The sequence below is a fragment of the Poromitra crassiceps genome, assembly GCF_964638095.1.
Source record: "Poromitra crassiceps genome assembly, chromosome: 14".
Classification (NCBI taxonomy): Eukaryota; Metazoa; Chordata; class Actinopteri; order Beryciformes; family Melamphaidae; genus Poromitra; species Poromitra crassiceps.
The window spans coordinates 4,716,470-4,734,573 of NC_139633.1; positions in this window are offsets into that span (position 1 = coordinate 4,716,470).

Below are 18,104 nucleotides of genomic sequence, written 5' to 3' on the forward strand. Positions count from 1 at the left end.
CTCCTAAAGACAGCCAAAAGTAACCCTCTCCTAAAGACAGCCAAAAGTAACCCTTTCCTAAAGACAGCCAAAACCCTCTCCTAAAGACAGCCAAAAGTAACCCTCTCCTAAAGACAGCCAAAAGTAACCCTCTCCTAAAGACAGCCAAAAGTAACCCTCTCCTAAAGACAGCCAAAAGTAACCCTCTCCTAAAGACAGCCAAAAGTAACCCTCTCCTAAAGACAGCCAAAAGTAACCCTCTCCTAAAGACAGCCAAAAGTAACCCTCTCCTAAAGACAGCCAAACCCCTCTCCTAAAGACAGCCAAAACCCTCTCCTAAAGACAGCCAAAAGTAACCCTCTCCTAAAGACAGCCAAAAGTAACCCTCTCCTAAAGACAGCCAAAACCCTCTCCTAAAGACAGCCAAAACCCTCTCCTAAAGACAGCCAAACCCCTCTCCTAAAGACAGCCAAACCCCTCTCCTAAAGACAGCCAAAACCCTCTCCTAAAGACAGCCAAACCACTCTCCTAAAGACAGCCAAAACCCTCTCCTAAAGACAGCCAAACCCCTCTCCTAAAGACAGCCAAAACCCTCTCCTAAAGACAGCCAAACCCCTCTCCTAAAGACAGCCAAAACCCTCTCCTAAAGACAGCCAAACCCCTCTCCTAAAGACAGCCAAAACCCTCTCCTAAAGACAGCCAAACCACTCTCCTAAAGACAGCCAAAACCCTCTCCTAAAGACAGCCAAAACCCTCTCCTAAAGACAGCCAAAACCCTCTCCTAAAGACAGCCAAAACCCTCTCCTAAAGACAGCCAAAACCCTCTCCTAAAGACAGCCAAACCCCTCTCCTAAAGACAGCCAAACCCCTCTCCTAAAGACAGCCAAAACCCTCTCCTAAAGACAGCCAAACCCCTCTCCTAAAGACAGCCAAACCCCTCTCCTAAAGACAGCCAAAACCCTCTCCTAAAGACAGCCAAAACCCTCTCCTAAAGACAGCCAAAACCCTCTCCTAAAGACAGCCAAAACCCTCTCCTAAAGACAGCCAAAACCCTCTCCTAAAGACAGCCAAACCCCTCAATGATGATGAACTCACAGAGCTGTCTCCAGGGAAAGACAGCAACAAGAGACATTTTCATGGAAATAGTGGCAGGAACAGGGGGACAGTGTTTCCTCTAGCAATCTTTTCTTTAGCAGCTTTTGTTGTACCCGAGTCTTGTGTGTGTAGTACACCTGCCATCGTGTGTGTGTAGTACACCTGCCATCGTGTGTGTGTAGTACACCTGCCATCGTGTGTGTGTAGTACACCTGCCATCGTGTGTGTGTAGTACACCTGCCATCGTGTGTGTGTACTACACCTGCCATCGTGTGTGTGTAGTACACCTGCCATCGTGTGTGTGTAGTACACCTGCCACCGTGTGTGTGTAGTACACCTGCATGTGTGTGTGTACTACACCTGCCATCGTGTGTGTGTACTACACCTGCCATCGTGTGTGTGTAGTACACCTGCCATCGTGTGTGTGTAGTACACCTGCCATCGTGTGTGTGTAGTACACCTGCATGTGTGTGTAGTACACCTGCCATCGTGTGTGTGTAGTACACCTGCCATCGTGTGTGTGTAGTACACCTGCCATCGTGTGTGATATCGAAACTATAAAATAACAAATGGAGTTATGCTGTGACCCAAAAAGTCAAACAAATCAAAGCGATCTTATATTTTTTAGATTCTCTAAAGTAGCCGCCCTGACTTCATGACATTTCATATTATTTTGTAGCAGCAGCGGGGGCTAAGATTTAGCTGCGGTGGAGGGGGGCGCTGCTAAATGTATATAGCAGAAACCCTGGGTGATTTACAGGGATACGGCCACATTTTTGGAATTCTATGAATTCTGAAGCGTCCTGTGAATCCACAAAGCATCAGCGTCTAATTTAGTGTCAACACCCCTCCCCTCTATTTGATCACATCACATGCTGGAGACTCGGCCGTCTGCTTTCTGGGATTTGTTCACCTTCCCAAATATTGACTGAACTGCACGTAACTAGTAGAATAAATAGCACGTGGATCGTCTTTAAGAGTGGATCATGTTGGCTCTGCTGACGGTCACACACAGAGAGCAGGAACACGGCGAGGCCTGAGAGGAGGAAGCAGAGAGAACAGAGCTGATACACTCAGGATTTGTTGGAACGGTATCACTGATAACACTGAAACGCTCGCAGGCTTAGTGGAGCTGAACCGCAGCGTGGAGGAGCTGGAGGAGGAGCTCACAGTAACTGCAACACACATTTATAGATCCAGTAATATAACGTCTCTCAAGAGACGACACAAAGTTGTCTCTGGCAAACATTTCCCTCCATCTCATCTCCGTGTGTGTGTGTGCAGCACCATCTCAACATCTCATCTCCGTGTGTGCACCATCTCAACATCTCATCTCCGTGTGTGCACCATCTCAACACAGCACGTCACAGCAGCATGTAGCAGGCATGACATTGGATGCACGGTGCCCTGCTGACTCGTCAAGACAGTCCAGGGATAATCAATGTGACGTCCTGACGCTGAAGAAACGTGATCAGCACGTCTGGCTGTGTGTGGACCACCTCGCTCAGTGCTCTCATGTCCCGCTCGCTGTGTGTGGACCACCTCGCTCAGTGCTCTCATGTCCCGCTCGCTGTGTGTGGACCACCTCGCTCAGTGCTCATGTCCTGCTCGCTGTGTGTGGACCACCTCGCTCAGTGCTCTCATGTCCCACTCGATGTGTGTGGACCACCTCGCTCAGTGCTCTCATGTCCCACTCGCTGTGTGTGGACCACCTCGCTCAGTGCTCTCATGTCCCACTCGATGTGTGTGGACCACCTCGCTCAGTGCTCTCATGTCCCGCTCGCTGTGTGTGGACCACACCGCTCAGTGCTCTCATGTCCTGATGCATACAGAAAGATTGACACATATGGTGCAACTGCAAGTATGAGGAGTGCGCTAGCTTGTAGCACATAGTGCACAGAAATACACATGTTCAGATGATAAGACGAGAGGATCAGTTCACCAGCATGTTTGAGCTCCATGTCTTTCCACAGCGGGTTCAGGAGAGAAAAGTGCCTTTTTCATCAGGTTCATCAATGTCTTGTTCCTTGTTTGTGAGTGACAGCTGTCAGTAAAGTGTCACCACCAATATGTATCACTGTTGTCAATTGTAAAGCCCACACTTTTGAAACGGTCGCCGACAGAAATGAGGACTTGAGTCGACACTTTCAAGTGTCTGCGAGCAGCGTCTGCTACCTTGTGAAATGTCTAGTGTCACTGACTACGTCACGATGTGTCGCGCAAGTCTGATTGGCTATATAGACGGCACGCGTTTTGACTTCCTTGTTTTGGTTTTCACTCATTGAAATGAATGAACGTGTCTCCGCTATTTTTATCAGCCTGTCCTTCATGTATGACTTCCCGAAAATCACAAAGAACATTGTGCATTTCCCAGAGAGAGAGGAGGTGAGTTGTGTGTCGTTTATATGCGGCTGCAGTCAAGTACGTTACATCTTGCCTCCGAGGTGGTTTCACTGTGCATTTCGTTCCCTCTCTTCTCTTGGCTGTCTGCTTATAGCGTTCGAGTGTCACGTGAACGTTGAACCGAGGTGAACGTTCACTGAAGTATAAATGCAACACCATGAGCGACACTTTCTTTTAAGTCTGCGACCATGTGATGAGCGACACTTTCTAATAAGTATAAATTAAGCTTTAGTGTACTACACTTTATCTCCTCAATGTGAATGTACTTTTCAGGAAGTAAGAAAAACAGCCTTGTTTTTAGCTGGATGAGCAGGAATTTTGGACTTTATCTCATTGCATTGTAATGGTTTCATAAACTCAAGGTTTGTAGAATGTTCTCAACTAATAGAGGAGCATGTAACCCCTCAGTTGAAGTGAAAACAGTATTTGAGTGATGAGGTTTGGACCTGACAGAAGTGATATGTGGCTCTGTATAAACGTCACCGGGTTTACACAAGTGGTTTATTTACTGAGGTCACACATCTGCACTTCATGTGGAACAAGTCTTACTAAAACACAACCATGAATAATCACTAACCTGTATCACAGGTCAGTTTGTAAGCTGACGCCATGGATGGACTATTTACGATTGGTCAAGTTCATCAGCTGAAAAGATTCTGTTCAGTCTTAATCCAGAGACGTGTGACAGAGATGATGGTTTACCTATCCTACAGTATAAAGCCCATAAACCATGTTGAGCCTCTGCAATATTTGAATCTAGTGTAAATTGACCCTTCTCACGGGGGCCATTTTGTGTCGAAAAGGCAGGGTAAACACAGGTGCAAACAAAACACTAATGAGGGTTTCCAACTTCCATGATTGGAATAGACCAAATCAGCGGGATGTTTACATTTACTTCCGGGTACCCCTGAGGTCCACACATTATAATGGCGGTGGACGGCACAAACTGACGTGTTGAAGACAAAAACAGACAAAGAAGACAAAAATGGTTCGTCCGTGTTGTGTTGTTGTTTAATATCATTCATAACAACACTTTCACTAACGTTAGTGGAGACCAGACTAGCTAATTTACCTGTTGGACCAGACTAGAGTAGACTTGAAGCTAAATTAAATTGACGTGGCGTCAGTAGCTCTGTCTGTACCAGGCTCTTTCTCGCCGAGAAGAGCCTGGTGACGCGAGGTTACTCTGTCTGTAACGTTAAAAAACAGCGAGTTTGACAGACAAACAAACGTTATTAGCTAGCTAACACTACATAAAACAAACACAGAAGAAAGGCTAGATACGTCGGACAAGCATGTTTACCAACCGTTTAACCATTTAAATTGAAAGTAGTCGGCCGAAAACAACGAGAGGGTTTGACAGCATTTATTTGACAACACGCACATTTAAACCTGCCGCCTTCCCCAAGTGGTACCCGGAAGTAAATTTGTTTACATGGTGACGTCACGGTGATTTGGTCTATAGACTACTTGCACAACTCCACTACTTCCTGAAATGAGTAGGGCATCTTGGTTTCCTGTCCTACACTATTGGATGAACTGATTAATGTCAGGTGTGCCTGACTGCTGCAGTCACAACAACAGTGATCAGGCACACCTGACATTAATCAGTTCATCCAATAGAGGGAATGCACGTGACGTCACGGACGCGACAGTCAGTGCGGGTACGCCCACTCAGCTGCAGTGAGTGTCAAAACGTCTAAACAAGCCAGGTGGCGCCGCCGGGTCATGGTGTTTAGCGTTCAGCTTCCGCGAGAAAACAACGAAAATGGTAAAGTGCTGTTGTGCCATTGACTGTAAAAATAGATTCAACAAGGCGTCGGAGGTATCTTTTTACAGGCTGCCGAAAGCTAATGAAACGGCCCCGGTCTTCTCTGCAGCTATCCAGGGTTTCAATGAGGGCTCATTCATTCTCTGGCTGTGTTCTACCTGCACAGATATAACGTTACATGAGTGATAGTGTTCACTATGAACAAAGCTAGGGACAGCGTATGCTATATTTTTCTTAATAAAAGTTGTAATAAAATAAATATGTACCTCTCCACATACAACCAGAATATCCATTGCTGTCCTCGTTACTTTAATGTCGCCAACAAATCCAGCCTTGAAGTACGACCACGCGTCCAGGCTCTTGTATGCTTTCATGCTTTGGTTTGTGTATTTCCCCGGCGTCGATATTAAGTACGGTACATATAAATGTCAGGAAACCCTATTCCTGGCCACATGTCTACGTCCATGGACCACTGGTTCTTTGGCAAGCTGTAAGGGTCACATTCGAGTCCAACTGCCTTTATTTTAAGCAGATAATCGTTTATATTAGCCGTGGTTTCGCTACTACCCCTGGCAGAAGCCACGTTTGTTTTGGAAATTTGACACTCAGTGCTGCTCAGTCCGGCTGAGGGGGCGTGTTCGGGAGGGGGCGTGGCGTCGGTGCATTCCCTCTATAGTGTAGGACAGGAAACTAGGGGTGTCAAAATTAATCGTATAATCGATGCATCGCGATGCGGACTTGTGAATCGAATCGAATCGAATCGTTGACAGATGAATCGTTGAATCGTTAGGGTTAGGGTTAGGGTTTAAATTTCTGTTGACATTCAGATTTTAAAGCACTTTAAAGTAAAAAAGGGACTTGATATTTATCTGACTGCTTGTATTAACACATTGACTGCCAGCCGTTTTTTTTTTGCTGTAGGTAGCTTTTGCCAAGCCGTTTTTTGAGGATTCTGGCTCATTTTACAAGAGCCGAGGATTCTTTTCTGCTTGGAGTTTGTCAACACAAAGTTCACAAAAGTACTAATAGAATGTGTGCTTTCTCTGTCTAAAAGAGTTAGTTTGTAGAGTTAGTAGTTATGTAGATATTAGCCGTTGAGTACAGCATGGTTTTAGCGTCTGAGAGTGAAAGCTGAGATAATCGCAGTTTTGTGAAATTCAATCAAACAGGCAGAACAGTCACTTTAACCATTTATTTTTGGCATCAGTGAGAGATCAGACATCCAAACAATATAGTTCCGAACGCCCTCTCCTTCAACTCCTCCCTCCGTGGGCGTGTCTAGTGGCTTTCAGCCTGCGTTTGTCACAAGCGAGTGCTCTGCTGCTGCTGCTGCTGCTGCGAGTTTGAGCAGCCTCCCTCCCTGGCAGCGAGTTTGAGCAGCCTCCCTCCCTGGCAGCGAGTGTGGATAGGTCTCACTCGTCTCTTGGGTTTGAGAGCCCCGATGAAGCCCCGTGCGACTCTAGGCTTTATGCTGCCCACCCAGTCCATTTCTGGAACCCCCCACCGCAGCAGCGCGAAAGCGCCCCCGCCTACAGTATGAGAATGAGGCTCGTTCGTTTCTGACTGTAAAATCGCCAAGCCATTTCCTTGAGAATGGAGGAAGCAGCCGCGGGAGGCGGCTGCTTTTGGTTGACTTTCTCTCTGTCGGGAGAGGACCGTCGCCACCTAGCTGGTCGGTAAAATAGATTATACACATTCAATACTTCCAATATCTCCATAGGAGACGCGGGGGGCATTGATCCACGTAGCACCGTCAAAAAAAAAAAATCGTATTAATACGTCGCTGGCAGTCAACTGTTGGATTATTTTTGACGTATTAATACGTCGATGGCAGTGAACGTGTTAATTGATGAAAAAGTAGTGTGTGCAGTAATAGTACAGAAAATTGACGATTTGATACTTGGAGCTTAGAGCTGCAATACTGTTTGAGCTGTATCCAGATGCATCGTGATGCATCGTGGAATCGAATCGAATCGTTGACAGATGAATCGTAATCGAATCGAATCATGAGGCCAGTGAAGATTCACAGGCCTACAGGAAACGAAGATGCCCTACTCATTTCAGGAAGTAGTGGAGTTGTGCAAGTAGTCAATTTGGAAACCCTCATTAGTGTTTTGCTTGACATGAGTCAAGCATGTCTTGACTCATGACTCTTTGGACTGTGGGAGGAGAACCCGTGGGAAAACCACACAAACACGGGGAGAACATGCAAACTCCACACAGAAAGGACCGGGCTGGAGATTCGAACCCACAACCTTGTTGTTGTGAGGCAACAGTGCTAACCAATGAGCCACCGTAATCCATAGTCGCCTCCGGCGCTCATTATACCGATCATTTTTCACCCGAGAAACTGCTGTTTCATGTCACGATGCCAGACAGAAGCAGCCGACTCTGTGGAGTGGGCAGACAGAAGCAGTCGACTCTGTGGAGTGGGCAGACAGAAGCAGTCGACTCTGTGGAGTGGGCAGACAGAAGCAGTCGACTCTGTGGAGTGGGCAGACAGAAGCAGCCGACTCTGTGGAGTGGGCAGACAGAAGCAGTCGACTCTGTGGAGTGGGCAGACAGAAGCAGTCGACTCTGTGGAGTGGGCAGACAGAAGCAGTCGACTCTGTGGAGTGGGCAGATTCAAAGGTCTGGACCCAAGAAAAGCTGCTGCAGCAGCCTGTGTGCCAGCGCCTTCTGTGTGCAACTAGTCTGCCAGTCTGTGTGTCTGCTTTCGAAGAACAAAGAAGCGATCCAGAGCATGAAAAGAGGAGCGTAACCCTCATCTGAAATTAATGATGCTGTCGTTTTATATTCCCCCCAAAATACTTGAAATGCCGAAATAAAAATTTTAACAAAAAGCCCCTGAAAGAGAAAGGAACTGCTAGACTCACAAGACAGAATTGAAGCATCCCACTAACACACACGCGCGCACACACACACACACACACACACACACACATGTGCACAAACAACACACAGAATCATGAATACACCGTACGCTCCCACACTGCAATATAAAGAAGTATACCTCCCCCTCCTCGCCCTGAGCTGGACCAGACCAGCTACACACTCCTACAGTATAAGACCATACTGCAAGCTGCACGCTCACATAACAGATCAAAGAATCACTAAGCAACAAAAGACTGTCTGTGTCCTCGACAGCAACCACAGCACAACCTCCTCCTCCATGCTCAGTGTGATCTCAGGAGACTGGCTTTTGCTCATTTCAACGGCGCTCAGGAATGGATTATTTATTTTAAGACCTGCTCAGATGCCTGAAATGTGTTGGAAATTAACGGCCCCAAAATGTAATCTATTCAAAATAAGAGCCGTGCATTTACACACACAAACCCATGCGTGTTCCATTTGCACTTCAATAGTTTTGATCGCACTGAACAATGAAGGAATTCTCTTGAGCAACTAAGGATTATACTATCTAACACAGGGGTGCCCAAATTCTTTCCCATGAAGGGCCAAAACTCAATCTGGGTGGAGGGCCGAGGACCAAAAATAAACGTTGTGGAATTACATTAAAATGTATTGTGTTTTATAGAAAATTAACATTCTAAATCTAAAATAACATTTCAATATAATAATCTACTTTTTATCTGTTTGGTAATTGTAATAATTTGCAATTGGTTATATATATTTAAAAAAACATCTGCATTTGTGAGGAGCTTAAACATTTAATCAGTAAACACCCCGTTAAAAACAGTTTTTTCCACCTTTGTAATCAAGAGAGAAATTTGACTTAATTCACAACTTGGAAAGTCCTCAAGGTACTTTGAAAATCAGCTTTATTGTCCATCTTTTGTAAACAATTTGCCATGACAATTTGACAAAAACCTGTTCAGAGGGAGGGGAACTCCGAACTGGTTGGAATAGCGTGAACCTCCCACGTGCTATGTCCTACCGGTGAAGCTTCCTCTGTCAGGTGAAAAGAAGCGGCTGGCTCACTGCCCATGTCTCGGAGGAAGCATGGAGCCAGTTTCGGCTCTCCCCAGATCGGCAGAGGGTGGAGTAGCAACCAGGATAAATAAATTAAGTTAGCACTAATGGGGGATAAAAAATGGGATAAAAAAATAATAATATATATATATTATTTTATTTTTTTCCCCTCCCAAATCCGTGGCGGGCCAAAACAAACAGAGCAACTTGACTTGGCCTGCGGGCCCCAAATTGGTCAGCACTGATCTAACACACCCAGTCAGTTGACTGTTGCAGGTGAGCCTGTATATCTGTGGTTGACTATACATTCCTCTAGACTAGAGCGATGTGGCCAGCAGCCTTTGATATAGGATCAGGAGGATGAGGTCGTAGGCACACTCTACTGAACTTAGAGAATGCATACCAAGCACAACAAAGGATGCTATATGATCCAAGGAGTAACATGAGCTGCTGCTCTAGTTATGTGCTGGAGTTGAGTGTGGAACTCAGTGGCTAGCTCAGTGAGTAGCCAGTAGCTACACAGACGTCACATCACAGCAAGACGGAGTGAGTGCACATTAGGTAGAGCACATGGAGAAGTGGGAGACACGCAGGTGATATTAGAGTAAAACAGGTTATATTACAGTAAAGCTCCTTACACACCCAGGGGTGTTTTTCCTCCTTTGTGCGCAACTAATTCAAGTCAAAGTCAATATTTTTCAAATCTATATCGAGTCACTCAAAATACAACCTTGCATATGAACGGTGAAGTTTCGCTGAGTGATATTGTGGCTTTTATTTTTGTGTACCAAGGTTGATTTTTCAGAAATTCGCAGATCGATCTGTTGCTGTGAAGAGTTAGGCAGGTCAAAATTCACCCCGCTATTTTGTGCTCTTTATTGGGTGTATAATGAGCTTAAGACAAAGGTTTAAGACATAAAAAGTCAAAGAGACAGGGTGGCTGCTGCAACTTATAGCCATTGTTCAATAGATCAATGAGCCAGAGAGCAGTGCCTGCTGGGAATGCCCAGGCCCCATTACAGTAACATGGCCTCTGATCCAAGAATAGCACAACAGCAGCTCGCAGCTCAGGCTGCTGTATCCTCACACAACACATGCAATACCTGCTGTCTCCTACAGGGGGTGTGGGACACACAACACATTCAATACCTGCTGTCTCCTAGAGGGGGTGCGGGACACACAACACATTCAATACCTGCTGTCTCCTAGAGGGGGTGTGGGACACACAACACCTTCAATACCTGCTGTCTCCTAGAGGGGGTGTGGGACACACAACACCTTCAATACCTGCTGTATCCTAGAGGGGGTGTGGGACACACAACACCTTCAATACCTGCTGTCTCCTACAGGGGGTGTGGGACACACAACACATTCAATACCTGCTGTATCCTAGAGGGGGTGTGGGACACACAACACCTTCAATACCTGCTGTCTCCTACAGGGGGTGTGGGACACACAACACCTTCAATACCTGCTGTCTCCTACAGGGGGTGTGGGACACACAACACATTCAATACCTGCTGTATCCTAGAGGGGGTGCGGGACACACAACACATTCAATACCTGCTGTCTCCTACAGGGGGTGTGGGACACACAACACATTCAATACCTGCTGTATCCTAGAGGGGGTGTGGGACACACAACACATTCAATACCTGCTGTCTCCTAGAGGGGGTGTGGGACACACAACACCTTCAATACCTGCTGTATCCTAGAGGGGGTGTGGGACACACAACACCTTCAATACCTGCTGTCTCCTACAGGGGGTGTGGGACACACAACACATTCAATACCTGCTTTATCCTAGAGGGGGTGTGGGACACACAACACCTTCAATACCTGCTGTCTCCTACAGGGGGTGTGGGACACACAACACCTTCAATACCTGCTGTCTCCTACAGGGGGTGTGGGACACACAACACATTCAATACCTGCTGTATCCTAGAGGGGGTGCGGGACACACAACACATTCAATACCTGCTGTCTCCTACAGGGGGTGTGGGACACACAACACATTCAATACCTGCTGTATCCTAGAGGGGGTGTGGGACACACAACACCTTCAATACCTGCTGTCTCCTAGAGGGGGTGTGGGACACACAACACCTTCAATACCTGCTGTCTCCTACAGGGGGTGTGGGACACACAACACCTTCAATACCTGCTGTCTCCTAGAGGGGGTGTGGGACACACAACACATTCAATACCTGCTGTCTCCTACAGGGGGTGTGGGACACACAACACCTTCAATACCTGCTGTCTCCTACAGGGGGTGTGGGACACACAACACATTCAATACTGAGCCTCATCGTGCATTCCTTTATAACTGGGAACTGGTAATCTTACCGGTTCAAAGTTCATGAGCTGGGACGTGATGTCACTAGAGCTGGTAGTAGTTATAATCGTATAAATGCTATTTAGCACTTCTGTCTTGTTTGTGTCTCATTAAATCAGCTGTACACACAGCATGGCCTACTTCTATCTGTGTGGACATGAGGCTGCAGTGTTTGTATGTGCAAAATGCCACGAAATGCCTTGTTATCAACTGTTATTGCTAACAATGGCTAGCCTGGCTAGCGAGTGGATCTGACCAGTGAACAGTGAACTTCCCAGCTCAACTTTTCTGCAAATGGAATGCTAACAAAACGGATGTGACGTCATTTAGCCTCCACATCCCAGTTCTTTTGCGATAAAGGAACGCACGATTAGTACATCAATAGCCCACTTCCCACTACTGGGCCATAGTGAACTAGCGAGGGCTCGGTCTCTGCTGCTCGGTAACCCGCTGAAAAGCATGTCAGTATTTCATTTGCCAACTTGTTGCCTGCAGAGATGTTTAACAAGGACTTTCAAATAACCTTTTTTTAATATACTGTTATGCATTTAAAGGTGCTGTTTTTTAAATGATTATTTTTCTGATTTCCCCCCCGACCCAAGCCTGTTCTGTCTGAGCCCGGCACGGCCCATCCCATTGGCTGCATTCATGGGCCCGAGCCCTGGCCCGCGGGCCCAGTCGGGCCGGCCTCGGGTTCAAGCAAGGAAACTAGCCTCTAGTTACAATGTATCTCCAATCCTTTCTCTCCATAGTTCACACAGGGTTACAATGTATCTCTTGAAGTAAACGCTGCAGCAAATTCTTTCAAATCCGCTGAAGAGTGTCAACTCTCAACAGGAGTCAGGATCAATGTGAGCATTTGTAGTTTGGTTGTATTTATAACTGCGTGTGTCAGGGGTTTATGTAAACCTGTCAATGAATATTTGATTGTGTTCACTGGGCAGGGCGGGGCCTGTGCTCATGTCTTCTAACCTATTCAGTGCGTTATCAGGCCAAAACACGCTGGTCGTGCAGCAGCAGCATAGCATAGCATAGCATAAGATGCTGTAGGCTTTTTCTCAAAACACAGGATCTGATGTATTTATCTCTTGTGCTATTCAGGTGCTCACAGCCTGGAGGCCCAGGACACACTCATTAAAAGAGCAGTAGACTGAGAAGACTTCAGGCACACCCAATGGACCTGGCTTACATCCACACTGACGAGCCACCATTTGGAAATACTGCTATCAATACAGAGCAAAGACCTCATTTACTACGTCGTGTGTGTGTGGAGGCTGCTCCATGTGTGTGTGTAGTGGAATACAATGCAGGTGTATGTGAGTTCAAACACACACACACACACACACACACACACACACACAATGACACAAGGATACGTACAGTCGCCCACATAAACACACATAGCAACTTTCACCTGGGAAGAGAAGGGATGCTAAACGTGAGAAGTAAACAATTTGAATAATGAGTCGCCTGGTTGGTGGTAGAGCGAGGCGACAGACTGCACTGCAGACCTCCTGAGTGACACTGAAACTGCACATCTGACGTGTGTGTGTGTGTGTGTGTGTGTGCGTGTGCCTGTGCCTGTGCCTGTGTCTGTGTGTGTGTGTGTGTGTGTGTGTGTGTGTGTGTGTGTGTGCGTGTGAGTGTGTGTGTGTGTGTGTGTGTGTGTGAGAGAGTTTCTTGCAGAGAAGAGGAGAGAGAGAGCAGCGGGGGGGAAAGCACATTCTATACGAAGCAGTATTTTTATTTTCAAAGGTATTGGCAAAGTATAAAAAGTGAAAGATCTGAATGGAGGAGAAACGTCTAGAGAATCTATTTTTTCATGGAAGGAGTGTAAACTGCTTTGGTAAAACTACCGATAGAATACATGAGTAAATATGGTTATATCATGGAAAGTAAAAACAAAAGTAATACACACAATCTTAGATATAATCGCAGCGGGTATAAACACAGCACAGAAACAGCACTACTAAAAATCACCAATGACATCCTCCTCTCTGCTGACTCCGGCTCCCTCACCATCACCATCCTCATCCTCCTCGACCTCACCGCCGCTTTTGACACCATCAACCATTCCATCCTCATCTCACGCCTTCGCTCCCTTGGTATCTCCGGGACCGTCCTCTCCTGGCTCACCTCCTACCTCTCTGACAGACATCACTACCTCTCCATAAACCACTGCAAATCCTCCACCGCCCCAGTCACTCATGGTGTCCCCCAAGGTTCAGTACTCGGCCCCCTCCTCTTCATCCTGTACATACTTCCCCTTGGTCAAATTCTCCGTCACCATGGCCTCCGTTTCCACTGTTATGCAGATGACACCCAACTCTACCTCTCCTCCAAGACCATCACCTCATCCACCCACTCTACCCTCACCACCTGCCTTACAGACATAAAAACATGGATGCAACAAAACTTTCTCCAACTCTGCAACTGCAACAAATCCGAAATTCTACTCATTGGCCCAAACTCCCTCACCCGATCCGCTCAGACTTTCTCTCTCAACATCGATGGCTCCATCGTCAGCCCCTCCACCCACGTCCGCAACCTTGGAATCATCCTTGACCCCACCCTCTCATTCCTTCCCCATGTCAACCACATCACCAAAACAGCATTCTTTCACCTCAGGAACATTGCCCGCCTCCGTCCCTCCCTGTCCCCTGCCGCTGCCGAAACCCTCATCCATGCCCTCATCACTTCAAGACTCGACTACTGTAACAGCATCCTCTACGGCTCACCAAACAAACTCCTCAATAAACTGCAATATGTCCAGAACTCCGCTGCTCGCCTGCTCACCTCCACCCGTCGCCGAGATCACATCACCCCTGTCCTTCACATCCTCCACTGGCTCCCAGTCAAACACCGGATAGACTTCAAAATACTGCTCACCACCTACAAAGCCCTCAACAACCTGGCCCCTCCCTACCTCTCCGACCTCCTCCTCCGCCACACCCCTACCCGTCGCCTCAGGTCCGCTGACACCAACAGCTTGATAACCCCCGAGGACCAACCTCCGGACCTGGGGCGACAGGGCCTTCTCAGTTGCTGCACCCTCCCTCTGGAACGCCCTCCCCATCCACATCCGCCAGGCAAGCAACCACTCTACCCTCCTTCAAACAGGCCCTCAAGACCCACCTCTTCAAACTCGCCTTCATCTGCTAAATCATCCTCCCCTCCATCATCACAACTCGTCCATCTTTAAATCACATACTCTGTTTTATTGTTATTTCTATCGCTATGTTCTTTTATGTTTTGTATCTATTAAATGATTTTATTGTGTGTAAAGCGACTTTGAGTATTTAGAAAAGCGCTATATAAATCTAATGTATTATTATTATTATTATTATTATTATTATCGCTGAGTCCTGGTGTATTTAGAACTTCAGCCACCAAGACTCTTCTCCAACTCTTCTCTCTTCACCTCAAAGTTTCTCTGAATGACTTGGAGGAACCAGAGTCCAGACTACATGAATCGAGCTCAGAGCTGGGATCATTTCATCCCCTCATCATCACCAATCCACTTCCCATTAGAAGGAAAAGGGGAAAGGCGACCTTCAGTCAAGGTTAAAAGAGAACGGGAGGGTGGATAAGAGGCGGCTTCTCATGAAAGCAGATTTGATTGGTCAGTGGAATCAGACACGACCATGTAAATGTCTATTCTCTACCGCCGCAGATGATGAAACCAGATGTAAATATAAAGCTTAACCAGGTTTATTCTGGGCACATATCAGTTTGGATGTATCAGACATGAAGTAGGATGGTGATTAAGAGAGGGGGGTATATCATCTCATATCATCTCATCTCATCTGAATCCCACATGTTTTCTATTAAATTACCTTTTCAGGCTCCATCTGGGCCCTTCTTGATCTAACTTCTTTCTCTCTCTTTCTAAAAAAAAAAAAAAAACTAACCTAAACTTGTACCACTAACCTAAACTTGTACCACTGTTCCTTCAGAAGTTGTAGTTATCATAGACTGTGCTCCATAGTTGATGGCTCTATTGCTGACAAAAATGTGTTATTGTAAGTCGCTTTGGATAAAAGCGTCTGCCAAACGACGTAATGTAATGTAATGTAAAGGATAAATACTTGTGTTTTCATTTGGATCCTGATGATTCAGGCCTTTATCATTACTCAGACCTGTGTTCAGTTACACGTTGCTACAAAGGCTGGTTGGTTGCGGCCAATATTTGTTGAAAAGCTGTTGATAGCCGATATGACGTGCAGATATTCAATATCTTTAAAACTGACCATGTCCATACCCCCTTCAAAAACTATAGACCAAATCAGCGGGATGTTTACATTTACTTCCGGGTACCCCTGAGGTCCACACATTATAATGGCGGTGGACGGCACAAACTGACGTGTTGAAGACAAAAACAGACAAAGAAGACAAAAATGGTTCGTCCGTGTTGTGTTGTTGTTTAATATCATTCATAACAACACTTTCACTAACGTTAGTGGAGACCAGACTAGCTAATTTACCTGTTGGACCAGACCAGAGTAGACTTGAAGCTAAATTAAATTAACGTGGCGTCAGTAGCTCTGTCTGTAACGTTAATGAGTCTGCAAAAAAACAGCGAGTTTGACAGACAAACAAACGTTATTAGCTAGCTAACACTACATAAAACAAACACAGAAGAAAAGCTAGATACGTCGGACAAGCATGTTTACCAACCGTTTAACCATTTAAATTGAAAGTAGTCGGCCGAAAACAGCGAGAGGGTTTGACAGCATTTATTTGACAACACGCACATTTAAACCTGCCGCCTTCCCAAAGTGGTACCCGGAAGTAAATTTGTTTACATGGTGACGTCACGGTGATTTGGTCTATTCAGTTGTTTCCCCCAGAAAGTTGGTGGAATGTTGGTGTCTGTGAGGAAAAGACGCAGACACCATGATGGTCTAAGTTTTAGACCATCATGGGACACTAAATAGAAACCTATACTAATGAACTCATGAATAATTAGAGGCAGGTTTCATTGCAGAGTAAAATACTCCCACAGCACTAGGTTGATTTATCTTGTCAGCAATCTGATGATGATGATGATGATGATGATGATGATGATGATAATAATAATAATAATAATAATAATAATAATAATAATAAATAGTAATAATAGTCGTCGTCATCATCACAACAACAACAAAGAAAAGAAAAGAACATTCACTCGTTAGGGAGGATAGAGTTGGATGACAGACACACTGACTGGTTGATATCATCCTAATAGAATGAGGGAAACTCTCGTCTCTCCTTCTAGCTGCATCATTTATCTCCCAAACAGGCCACTCACCTTGAAGCGTACTGCACATGGGCCTTGAGCAGCGACAACTGACAAAGACGATCTTTCCATTTTCCCAAATCTAACCTGTTTATTAGCATTTTCGGCAAGTCTGTGCCGAGTTGTGGCGTGAGGCATGAGCCTCCCCGGGTATGGACGAGTATTTTATAGAAGAAACTGTCAGCCCAATTCAAAAGAACCTCTGACATCCTCTCCCCTTGCCTACAGTACATCAACACAGGGAGTTCGGCGGAATACTGAGACATGACATTATGGAAAATAATACCTGTGATTCAGTTTACAGGATATAGATGGGACATTTTGTCAACAACGATGACTGACAGGATTCCCTCAATGCATTTATCTTCCTTCAAGTCAGCGATGTTACCCGCACTGCTGATGGCTGTAAACATTTCACCCCCCGTCGCATAAAAGGCACCGCGACCACAACACAACGGGAGCCAGCTCTGCCTTCAAGCACTGAAAAGACTGTCTACACCATCTACTGAGTGACACTGAGTTTCCAAGTGCAAACCTGCAATCAACTAGCATAAGTCATTCACACTGACAGACACACACGCACACACACACACACACACACACACAGACACACACACACACACACACACACACACACACACACACACGTGTAACACACACGCGAGCGCCATAACAGCTACAGCAAAGGCATAAGGGCAAAGTCGAGGCATCAAAGTGGAGGAGCAAAGACTGTTAGACGGGCAGAGGTGGACCATCTTTGACATGAGCTCCAGATCATCATCTCCCACAGAGGAGAAACCAAGCTGTCTCAGTTCTGCTGAGGGCTGGCATCACAGTCACACCTCATGTATTGACTGCTTTACTCTCTGAAGGTAGCTCCTCCATTTCAATGTGTTGTGCTGTGATGGTGTCACATGATGCGTTCCATCATGGCTTCATCAGTTCATCCCAGTTGAAACAAAGATATATTATCAATACGTTTGTGAGGCCCAAGATCCCTTTTCCCCCCCTCCTCTGCCAATCTGCGGAGAGCTGAAGATTACCACCTGCTTCCTCCAGTACATGTGCAGTCGCCTGCCGCTTCTTTTCACCGGGCAGTGGAGTTTCACTAGCGCGGCGTGGTGGTGGGAGGATCATGTTATTCCCCCCCAGTTCCCCTCCCCCCGAATAGGTGCCCCCCGACTGACCAGAGGAGGCACTAGTGCAGCGACCAGGTCACATACAGCAGCACCCCACCGGCTTCCCACCCGCAGACAAGGAAGGCCAATGTGTCTGTAGGAACGTCTGACCGAGCCGGAGGTAGCGCT